Consider the following 12,733-nt stretch of genomic DNA (forward strand, 5'->3'; position numbering starts at 1 on the left):
TACATTCTCTCTTGTAGAATATTGATTGTTGGCAGACATTATTGCAGTACCTTTTGGGTGATTTATGTTCATTGCTTTAATTTTCGAAGCTAGAAAGGATTTTAAATTGAATTATCAATAGGGGAAAATCTGATTGCTATTGTACTAATTAATGATAAGATCTGTGTATTATGAAAAAGAAACCTGCTGTAAATGGATGAATCTATTATTAACCCCACCATTGTTGGTTGGCGTATTAATTTAAGCGCCAGTTTGAGATACGAGCTAGCAGCAACATGAAGTTAGCCAAGAAACGTTCAAAAAACATACCAGAAAATGAAAAATAGCAGTCTGCTGAAATAATTAAAAAGTACATAACTACTGTTGAATCTAAAAAGCACGATGTCAATATGCTAAAAAGAAAAAAGGATGCTTCGGAAAAAATAGATGTTGATTACAATCTAGAAGCTCTTACACAAAGATCACAAGAGCAGCTTAAAGTAATTTGGAAGGACATGAAAGCGAAAGCAAAGAAAATCAAAGGTAAATGTAATCTAGAACAGTTTCAAACTGGCAGTGGAGTAGGTGAGACAAAGATCGACGATATAAGCCAAATGGTTGTTGATATGATCCCACAAGTTTTCGAGGCGATAGCTGGAGTTAACAACAAGGACACATCTGAAGATAATGTGATACTTTCAAGCAACTTCAATGATGATAACTACTCATAAGGCAGCAATGAAACTGCTGGAGGTGGAACTTTATCCCACAGTCATGAACCACAGCCTGCACTCTCTTATGGGAGCTTATCAGAAGATGTGTCCAGCAAAAGGAGGAAAGAATGTGCGGTTGTAGTGAAGAACCAAGAGTTGTTGAAAAAAAGCCAGCTAGCTTCATTTCTTAAAAATGCTTTTAATGCGAGAGGAATACAATGCAAAAATGTTATTAATAGAAAGACAAAGATAAATCATGGAAGAAGAGCATATCTTTAAAATTGAAGTTATGAATAAATTCAAGAACGTAATGGAGCAAACTTCACGTTCCAGTTCTTCATTCAATGTGGTTGAGAAATTTGGGTTTCTGTGAATGAATAAGAAAATATTCATATATATAAAACATTTTTTATTGCCGTGATATTTTTTCAAATTGTTAATATTTTCTTATTTCTTGTATGGCATAATATTTGTGTTTATCATTTCAGATTCAGTGCAAATTTTTGTTAATTCCACATTCTAATATTTATCTGAATTTGGGATATTACAAAAGGAGTCTTTTTTAGGGAAATAATTGAAACATTGTATGACTTTGTATACTCAATTAAGAAATAAAATGAGAATTTTAACCCCTAGCCAAAAAATGAGAAAGAAAGAACATAACTATGAACTACATAACTGCAGCATCTGCTTCTGGCTGAAGTGCATATTGTTCGATGTCATTCACCTCCACAGCATCAGGATGAAACACATCTCTAACTTTTATTCCAAAGTTGTGAAGAACTGCAGCAGCCACAATAACATTCCCACTCTTTATATGAAGATAGTAACTGTTCTCGAAAGAACAGATACCATCGATGACCGTGCAGCTACTCTAGAATAAATGATAGTTAATTGAAACCCTCAGCTGCCGACAGGTGTTGTTGACATACCTTGATGGGGACAGCTGAAAATATGTGCGCCGACTGGGACTCGAACCCGGGATCTCCTGCTTACATGGCAGACGCTCTATCCATCTGAGTCACTGAGGACACAGACGAATAGCGTGACTGCAGGGACTTACCCCGTGCACGCTTCCGGTGAGGTCCACATTCCCAAATGTCCACAATCTACATACATAATGTTTCTAATAGATACTTTACCCATGCATTCGTTACTCGCGCCCATTTAAGTTGACAATTCCCATAAGAGTTTGGGCAACCTGTGCGCACTCGCCCAGACGAAGGTCAATGGCCGAGTAGCCATTTAACTATATATGAAGATAGTAACTATTCTCGAAATAGCAGCTGAGGGTTGCAATTAATTATCATTTATTCCCACACTTGTTTGGTTTAAATTGCATTGTTGTAGTGAGAATTTGGAAATGTTTCTTCCAAACACTGAATGCTCTCTCTATTACACATCTGGTAGCAATGTAGGCTGTATTGTAGCGGCGTTTGGCTCCTGTGTGGGCTCAGAACACAGGCATCTTAAGATGTTTGGAGACAGCACATCCACTATCTCCAACAAGCAACCCGTCATATTATCCACTTTCAAATTTTGCAGCAACTCTACTATTGTCCCCAATGCATGCATATTGCGTGGAACCTGGCTAACGGCTTACCACAATCAAATTCTTCATATTGGCATCACAAATGATTTTTGTATTAATAGAAAAGAAATTCTTACAATTTCTTTATAGTTCTGCTTGTGCTCCAGAAGGGCAAAGTATGGGCAATATGTACACAATCTATGGCCCCTATGACATTTGGGATTCCACCAGTTTGATAGAATTCCCTTTTGTTCTTTGATATATTTTCTTGGCTCTGTGGCATGGATGCATACAGTGGCTTTAAGGCAATTAAAGCATTCATCACACTGTGAAAAGCTCTTCCAGCAGTAGTACGATGGATATTAATGAGATCTCCTGCTACAATTTGATAAATACCTGTGCGAAAGATTGGCAGTCCACAAAGAAGTTGCAGCCTAGGAGACAAAGCATGCACGGTTCCTATCAGGATTATGCTGCACTAACGGCTCCAGCATACCAAGCAGCAACTCAAAAGATTCCTTACGAAACCCAAACCGCTCTTTGAAATTACTGTTCCTGACATCACAAATGAGTCTCTTCTCTACATTACAACCCTCATTCTTGGGATGTTCACTCTCCTCCATCTCCATATATTCTTCGTAGTCCAGGTAATCCATAGAATTCGACACTTAACTCACAGAACTCAAAGATCGCACCTTACTCTCGTACTTTACTCCTACTACTGGCTAGGAGTAAATTTTGGCCTAAGAGTAAATTTCCTCCTTAAGTTACTAACATAGTAATGTACTCTTCAGTGGTGCTCTCCAGCAGTAATGGAGTAAATAAATTTACTTTGGAAGTAAATGAAAAATTTACTCCTGGAGAAGTTTACTCCTTTAGTTCAGTACTATTGACTGGAAGTCGCCGATTTCCTTCTCTCTTAGTGAATTACTACTTTAGTTTCACTTACTCCTGCTTGGTGCTTGCCACACCTAGTGTTGAGGATGACTGTTGTTATAGGATATGAAATGTGATTAGCCTGTACAATAAGTGCACTTGTTGTGTATTAAGAACCTGTCGATAGAATTCAAAATGCAACAGTCTGTGAAAAGAATCCTGGTTATATTCTTTCGGGAATCATGTATGATACTCCTATAGACCAGAATCCAGATGAGCTTGTGAATACTGAAAGACACACAGAGGATGTGTGCAGCTACTCAAAATGAGAAGAATCAGAACTTTTGTTGCCTGATAATGCTAGTGCTCCAGGAGCACCTGACTGGAAAATAATTTCATTGGGCCAGAAGGTAAAGAATCCATGCACATATTGTCAAGGAAATTTGAGCATGAGTTTAGAAAGTATACGGAAGATTAAAATGATACCACACTTGTCTCGTCCTGTATCTGATGAATGTGGATAGCATTGTGGAGGTGAAGTCAGTTTTTTAAAAAAAGTATGTTTCACTTCTGAATTAATATTTACTGCTTCGGTGAATGAAGCTGTAACAGTTATTTTATAAATTTATAATACTTCACTGACCTCAATCAGTTCCACACACATGGATACAGTAAGTTATAAAAAGAAGTTATACTGCTTCGGGTCTTGCGACACAAGTCGTCTGCTGCTTCTGTTGCCTTTGTTATCATGAAATGAAATTCAGTTATTTAGAAGCATTTAATAAATCTTCTTCCCATTTGTTAGTTAATTGTCAGATGTGATGAGTTCTTGCAATATTGTACATCCATTTGAATGTTTTTTGGAGTTGGAGAATAATCTCAAAAACAGCAAGTGAAAATAAATTGTTATTGTGCTGTTGAGCTCATTTAGTGTTGTTAGAAATGACTGTAATTCATTGAACAATATTAAAATTATAAGAAACTTAGCTTTGGTTTTATAATTGTCCTCTGTATGCTGATTTCAATGGATCATACATGCAAGCTGTGGAAGAATGCATGTTCTTATATATTATTCATGCACTCTGTAAAGGTACTTGGCGCGGTTGCTGATCGAGGGTAGTTCAGTCGATAAAAATCAAAGGTGCATGATTGGCATTAATGCCTTTCTGTCACAGTCAGTTTGCACTGATTGCTTTAGCAGAAAGCATTGAGTAATCTTTGATGTATGAAAGCAGACATGGCACCTGGAGTGAACAATACATAAAGCAAAACTCAGCACAGCAAAAACAACACAGAACGATGATGACAGTGCCTGTACACACTGCAATGTATGTTGGGCTAGGTTGGTAGCAACCTGAAACAAATGAATATCAGTTTAAAATCCTACACTGTCTTGTAACCTTTGTTGATTCTGGTATTGCTAACAGCCACCGTGCTGTCGGTCTGTCTTGGAGTGCTTGAATTGTACATTTCTCTGAGGTATGTTTGGTTATTGCCTCCTGAGAGTTGAATTTCAGGTGTTATGAGTGCAGAAGTTCCACCAATGCATAGTTGTGAGTGTTTCACTTTTTCCATTGAAAGTCTTTCTGAATAAAAAGTTTCTTTTCTTTACTGAAAGAAACGTATATTTTGAGTAGAGATTTTGAAACTTGGCTTGCTGATCATTGTTTGTTACCCATTTTCTAGTAAATAGTGAATTGTAGTTGTAGAACTTTTGTATTCTGATACAAGAGTTTGAAATTATTATGCAGATGTAGTATAATGGCAAACAGTTGGTACTGCATACACAGTCATTCTGTAAATATTACTTCAAACTTTCTCACTGATTATAAGTCAATATACTCTGTATCTTGACATATATTGTGACCTTTTTTTTCAACAACTTTTGAAATTAGGAAATACATTACATACAGTAAAATTCTTTCACTATTTGGCAACACACATAAGCAAAACTTTGCTATATACAATGGAGGCATACTTGTAATTTGTTGGCAGATTACGATCCAGATGGTTGAGCAGTATGAAGCTGGTTGTTTCTATGATCCTGACCGCACCAGTAAGGATGATGGCATATGATCCAGAGTTCACTGAGGTGAATTCTGCTCTGTTTGCAGAACTTATGTCTGTGTACGAATTGTAATTTGTTTCTGTTGTGAATACGGATTCTGGACATGTCATACCTGAATTTGAAGGAAGTCGTAGTTGTCAACACCAGGGATGCATCACTGCCATCTCACAGTCCCATGTGGAGAGGTTAGTGGTAATGGTTATGTCATATGTTGTGTCATTAGTCTTGAGGCTGCTGTGACTCCAGAATTTATTAGTGAGTATGCAGTTGATGTAGATTCTGGGAAAGGAAGCAGCTGCTGTTTTTTTTAATAATACATTGCAGTGCTTTCCATATTTTCCAGATAATGTCTGTTTGTTTATTGTTGTTAAAAATATTAAGCTTTTTTTATGTTTCATTCATTTTGTGTCTAATGCTACCTAAACGTACACACATGATGTTTACAGTGTTGTGTTTTATGCTCACTTGCCAGTTAAAATTAGCTGTGCAACTCATTGGAAGATAAATTGTTTTGGTTTACTCTAAAAGTAGCATCGTGTATGATAAATGAGGATGCCGTCAAAGGTTGATTAATATGGAAGAAACATGATAGGACTGCGGGTTGATGTTTCACTGGGGTGATTGTAGCAGGGAAGCCAGTACAGTATCAGTATCTCCCATCGAGTAGTAGTGTGTACAGTTGAGAAAAGAGACTTATGGAACAGGGAAAAAAGATGTGTGCCCTTCATGCAGAATTAGAAATGGCATTTTTTGAATTACATAAGATTGAAGAGAGAAAGAGAAAATGGGTACTGGGAGAAGGTGACAAGCAATATGCCAAAGGAGAAAATGTAAGAATTCACATTTCAATCAGTCTGACTTGTTATTTGAAATGGGAAAAGAGGCTCAACCAGTTTTTGAGCAAACTAAAGTGCAGCAGATCTGAAGGAGCAATTTTAAGCGTAGGTCAGTAGAAAATTCAAGTAGGTAGGGAAAGAGTCCTCCTGTGTGGTAGCAGTAATGGGAGAGGTGTAGGCCAAATGCTACAGCAAAAGCTAAATGTAGAATACCAGGTCCCAAGCATCCTAAACCTAGTGCCAAGCTTAGCCAGGTGACAGGGAACATAGGGGCTTTGTGGAGAGATTTTGATGAAGATCAGATACTAAAAATAGGAAGAGAAGGAAACAGCGTGGCTAGAAAATTAAGAGTGTAGTATTAAAGGTGACATGAAGGAAATAGGAACAGCACCTGCACAGGAAATGGAAGGACAGATTAGCCAAGCACCTTGCAGGAATTGTAATGGCAACCAGAAGTGTACAAGGCAAAATACCTGTGGTGATGTGAGTCAGAAGGGTACATTTTTTTGGTTAGAGTCCGAAAATTACCTTGAGCAATTAAACAGAGAACCGACTCGTGGAGATAACATCTTGGACCTACTGATAACAAACAGACCCGAACTTTTCGACTCTGTAAGTGCAGAACAGGGAATCAGTGATCATAAGGCCGTTGCAGCATCCCTGAATATGGAAGTAAATAGGAATACAAAAAAAGGAGGAAGGTTTATCTGTTTAGCAAGAGTAATAGAAGGCAGATTTCAGACTACCTAACAGATCAAAACGAAAATTTCTGTTCCGACACTGACAATGTTGAGTGTTTATGGAAAAAGTTCAAGGCAATCGTAAAATGCGTTTTCGACAGGTACGTGCCGAGTAAAACTGTGAGGGATGGGAAAAACCCACCGTGGTACAACAACAAAGTTACGAAACTACTGCGAAAGCAAAGAGAGCTTCACTCAAAGTTTAAACGCAGCCAAAACCTCTCAGACAAACAGAAGCTAAACGATGTCAAAGTTAGCGTAAGAGGGCTATGCGTGAAGCGTTCAGTGAATTCGAAAGTAAAATTCTATGTACCGACTTGACAGAAAATCCTAGGAAGTTCTGGTCTTACGTTAAATCACTAAGTGGATCGAAACAGCATATCCAGACACTCCGGGATGATGAAGGCATTGAAACAGAGGATGACACGCATAAAGCTGAAATACTAAACACCTTTTTCCAAAGCTGTTTCACAGAGGAAGACCGCACTGCAGTTCCTTCTCTAAATCCTCACACAAACGAAAAAATGGCTGACATCGAAATAAGTGTCCAAGGAATAGAAAAGCAACTGGAATCACTCAACAGAGGAAAGTCCACTGGGCCTGACGGGATACCAATTCAATTCTACACAGAGTACGCGAAAGAACTTGCCCCCCTTCTAACAGCCGTGTACCGCAAGTCTCTAGAGGAACGGAAGGTTCCAAATGATTGGAAAAGAGCACAGGTAGTCCCAGTCTTCAAGAAGGGTCGCCGAGCAGATGCGCAAAACTATAGACCTATATCTCTGACGTCGATCTGTTGTAGAATTTTAGAACACATTTTTTGCTCGAGTATCATGTAGTTTTCGGAAACCCAGAATCTACTATGTAGGAATCAACATGGATTCCGGAAACAGCGATCATGTGAGACCCAACTCGCTTTATTTGTTCATGAGACCCAGAAAATATTAGACACAGGCTCCCAGGTAGATGCTATTTTCCTTGACTTCCGGAAGGCATTCGATACAGTTCCGCACTGTCGCCTGATAAACACAGTAAGAGCTTACAGAATATCAGACCAGCTGTGTGGCTGGATTGAAGAGTTTTTAGCAAACAGAACACAGCATGTTGTTACCAATGGAGAGATGTCTACAGACGTTAAAGTAACCTCTGGCGTGCCACAGGGGAGTGTTATGGGACCATTGCTTTTCACAATATATATAAATGACCTAGTAGATAGTGTCGGAAGTTCCATGCGGCTTTTCGCGGATGATGCTGTAATATACAGAGAAGTTGCAGCATTAGAAAATTGTAGCGAAATGCAGGAGGATCTGCAGCGGATAGGCACTTGGTGCAGGGAGTGGCAACTGATCCTTAACATAGACAAATGTAATGTATTGTGAATACATAGAAAGAAGGATCCTTTATTGTATGATTATATGATAGCAGAACAAACACTGGTAGCAGTTACTTCTGTAAAATATCTGGGAGTATGTGTGCGGAACGATTTGAAGTGGAATGATCATATAAAATTAATTGTTGGTAAGGCGGGTACCAGGTTGAGATTCATTGGGAGAGTCCTTAGAAAATGTAGTCCATCAACAAAGGAGGTGGCTTACAAAACACTCGTTCGAACTATACTTGAGTATTGCGCATCAGTGTGGGATCCGTACCAGATCGGGTTGACGGAGGAGATAGAGAAGATCCAAAGAAGAGCGGCGCGTTTCGTCACAGGGTTATTTGGTAACCGTGATACCGTTACGGAGATGTTTAACAAACTCAAGTGGCAGACTCTGCAAGAGAAGCGCTCTGCATCGCGGTGTAGCTTGCTCGCCAGGTTTCGAGAGGGTGCGTTTCTGGATGAGGTATCGAATATATTGCTTCCCCCTACTTATACCTCCCGAGGAGATCACGAATGTAAAATTAGAGAGATTAGAGCGCGCACGGAGGCTTTCAGATAGTCGTTCTTCCCGCGAACCATACGCGACTGGAACAGGAAAGGGAGGTAATGACAGTGGCACGTAAAGTGCCCTCCGCCACACACCGTTGGGTGGCTTGCGGAGTATAAATGTAGATGTGGATGTAGATGTTATAAACACACTCTTGAAAGACATTTGAGCAGAACAGAACTATAATATGTATGAGAAAATCGCGAAAAGTAAAATTAATTTGTTTCATCTGAATAGTAAGGAGCTGAAAAACAAGATAGTTGAGCTTCATGAATGTCTAGAACAGTGTCGGCCATGGCATGCCAAACTTCATGTGAGCACGATGTGTGGGCAGAAACCTGGGCTGTCCCAGCTGTGCTCGGTACTTCTCAGAAGTACTCAGTACAATACAACGTTTCATTTAGCATTGCGGTGTGGCATTTTTTCGGCAGCACGACACTCTTCAGTTTGGCAGAATTGTGGTGGCTGCACTGTTTATCCTTCGCTATTTGTTCGTGGCGTAAAAGAAGCTAACTGGTCCAGTGGCTGTTTACACAAAACATGCAGTCTAGTGGCCTATTTCCACAAGCCTTTAAAAGGAACAGAAGAGAAAGATAAAAATTCTCAGTATCTCTTTTGTGATACACTGTCACATAATCAATGGGGACTGCAGATTTGCTGTTGAACAACATTACAATACCACACAGAAAGAATTTAAAGGACGATGAAAGAGCAAAAAGTTATAATGATTGACAAATTGTATTCATTGTGCTATACATCAAGAAGCACTTTGTGCTAAATTTGCAGGCATGGAGCACGTGATGAAATTGGTGATACAAACAGTAAATTTTCTGATGTCGCACTCATTATCCCCCTGTCACATCCAACAGTTTTGAATGCAAGTGAATGATAAGTGTGGAAACTTTATACATCACTTAAAAGGATGTTGGTTAAGTCAAGCGGCATGACTGGAACAATTTTTCAATTTAAACCCATTGCTGTTGGATTTATGAAGGTAAAAGGAGAGCAGGAACAAATATTAGAACATTTGGAATAGAGTGCAGACCGCACATTTGAAGAGTACTTGACTACCCGCTGTCCACAGTAAGACATTGCAGAGTGAGAAACAACTTATTTCTGCTTGGATGAGGATGCATTTGAAAAGAAAATCATGTGTGAAAAGGACAAATCTTGACAAAGAAAATGTGAGGTTTGAAGAATTCATTGTGGCCTTGGAAGATTTACAAGGGCAGTTTTCTAAACATTTTGAGCCGTTTTTGGGACCATTTGCTGTTTCAGTAAAAGCTCCCAGTGCCCCTGTGCAGGTACAGAGGTTACTAATTGATATGCAGTGTAATTCCTGTTCAAAATGCAAATTCTTTTACATTAAAGCTGTCCAGGACATGTGTCTTGTTTTCCTCAGGTAGTGTTTCCACATCTGCATAATGAGGTCACAAAAGTGCTACAATATTTCGATCAACATATGTGCGTGAAGGGCATTTTTCCTATTATGAAACTAAAAGAGTCAGGTAACTGTGCAGCTAGGATAAGTGCTATGTCATTCGTGCCATCCTTTTTGTGTAGAGTTATCACTGAAAAAGGGATTGTTGCAACATACATAAAATTTGTATCCAAAGTCAACAATATTGAAACAAATTGTTCTCAGGTAGATCAGAACCTAGAAGCACGGGCTTTTGAGTTGTTACTGCAGAATACTTCCGTTGTAAATGCAGAAGTGTACAGATCACATCCAGCAATCTTTCAACTATTTATGAGGAATCTTGGTGCATTATTGCATGCGAAATCTTTGTGCATTATTGGGCTACCTGTGAGACAAGAAGAAACAGTTAGTAGTTTGTGGAGGTTTCAATGTAGTTTTCGTAAGAGGTAGGAACAGGAAAAATGAAGTGGAATCACAACTTGGGTGTTTCAATCTAATTACTGTAGTTAATTTTCCAACTTGTGCAGCAAGATGGTAGGAAGATGATTGGTAAGATTTTTTGTAGACAGTGCTGAGACTGAAACAGGTGATTTGTACCCAGTTGCTATTTGGACTATTAGATCATGATGCATGATTAATGGAAATAAACAATATAGCATCTTACAGCTTTGAGGCAGGTTCATACAAACAGTGAGGCTTATTGATTATACCAGGATACATTGCTTTAAGAGTAACTTAAAAGAGGTGGTATCAGATTAGGTATATATAGAAAGTGGTACCCATGTCAAATTCAATTTATTTCTTAGTAAATTTGTGTCAGTTTTTTGAAAGTAGTTTTCATAAAAAAAATTAGTAAGCAATGGGTAACTAGGGAATTAAAATCACATGTAACAGGATGAGAGAAATTTATATAATGGCCAGAATAAATCAATATTGAACATTAGTTCCACACTCCAGAAAATGCTGTAATATTTTAAGGAAAGTCATTAAAATGTCAAGAAGTACGCATGTGTAGACAGAAATTAATAATGCAAACAATAAGATTAAAACTGTATGAGATATTGTCAGTTGGAGGACAGGACAGCCAGTCAATGTAAAGAGTACATAACAATTAAACTGTTGTTCCAAATTATTCGGTGAATGTGAATTTTGTTTCAGCTGCAGGGCTTATAGCTATATTACCCAACTGTGATGTGTGAAAAGTTGTGCCGGATTGGGTTCAAACTCGGATTTTCTGCTTATTGCAAGTGGTTGCCTTAACCATGTCAGCTATCTGTTGACACTCCCTGGCCCGATCCAAACCTCCATATGTCAGTCTCCACATCCTTAGATTGTAGTCTTATTTACAGCTGCCTTTAAGCTCGCAACATTACTTGGTTTCTGCTCAGACACAATGACACTACCACATGGAATTAAGACCAGTTTTACGATTGTATGCCCTGTCTCAGCATATGATACTTCAGATATTTTTTGACAAACAGCAGCTGTATGAAATATTTTTCTAAATTACTTGCTGAATGCGAATTTCGTAACATCAGCTGCAATGGGTTTAGCTGTATTACCCAATTGCGACATATGAGTATAAGTAAATAAGACTATGACATAAGGAAGTGGAAAGTGACATATGCAGGTTTGAAACGAGCCAGGGAGTGTGCATGGATAGCCAAAATGGTTAAGGTGCCCACTCATGATAAGTGGGAAATCCAGGTTCGAGTCCAGGTCCAGCACAAATTGTTACATGTCACAGTTGGATAATACACCTATACCCATTGCAGCTGTCATGAATTTCATTCATTGAATAATTTGGAATGATATTTCATACAGCTGCTGATCATCAAATCATATGTAAGTAGTAATTAAACTAAACGACAGTGTTGTGACTAATAAATTCAAAAGTTGTGAGTACTTTTAACGGTCACTTTCTTAAACACAGCAACAAGAATTGGATTAAATGGTTCAGTTGAAGAAACAACACAATATATTAAAAATATCATTCCTCAAAACTGTAAGCAACTTGGAAGTGGCATCAACATCCTTCACAGTAATTAATAGAATTCTAAAAATTCTGAAAAACAAAAGCTCATATGGTGCTGATAGAATTTCAAACAGAGCTCTGAAAAGTTGTTCTGACTTAATAAGCAATGTCTTTGGTGATATATGTAATGCATCATTGGGACAGGTAATTTTTCCATACAGATTAAATTATGCAGTTGTTAATCAATCTCTTAAGAAGGTGACAAAAGACTTAAGTATTATCATCCATTTTCTTTACTGACATCTTTTCCAGAATATTCGAAAAAGTAATGTACTCAAGATTAGCCGCTCATTCAAGTAGGAGCAGTACATTTAGCCATCACAGTTTGGTTCCCAGAAGGTTTACTTGACAGAGAATGCTATTTATACAATCACTAAAATATTGCCTGTTGGTATTTTTTGTGGCCTTTCCAAGGTTTTTGACTGTGTAGATCATGTTACCCTCTTAGAAAAACTCAAGTTTTATGGGCTTATGGCTTTATACATAAATGGTTTGAATTATACTTATCAAACAAATTGCAAAAAGTTTTGTTGAATAATCCAAACAATGTTGGGATGGTAGAAAATTTTTGTGACTGCAGTGGGGGGATCACAGAGGGAGTCCCAAAGGG

General features: G+C 38.3%; 1 protein-coding gene across 1 annotated transcript in view; it reads left to right on the forward strand.

Annotated features, from left to right (window-relative positions):
- LOC126101404 (uncharacterized) overlaps positions 1-12,733 on the forward strand; it is a 104,065-nt gene that overhangs the window by 15,632 nt on the left and 75,700 nt on the right. Inside the window, exon 3 of the mRNA XM_049912067.1 lies at positions 5,095-5,352. The gene's annotated coding sequence lies outside the window, so the exon portion shown is untranslated. The remainder of the gene's footprint in view (positions 1-5,094; positions 5,353-12,733) is intronic.

The sequence above is a fragment of the Schistocerca cancellata genome, chromosome 9 (genome assembly GCF_023864275.1).
Source record: "Schistocerca cancellata isolate TAMUIC-IGC-003103 chromosome 9, iqSchCanc2.1, whole genome shotgun sequence".
In the NCBI taxonomy this organism is placed as follows: Eukaryota; Metazoa; Arthropoda; class Insecta; order Orthoptera; family Acrididae; genus Schistocerca; species Schistocerca cancellata.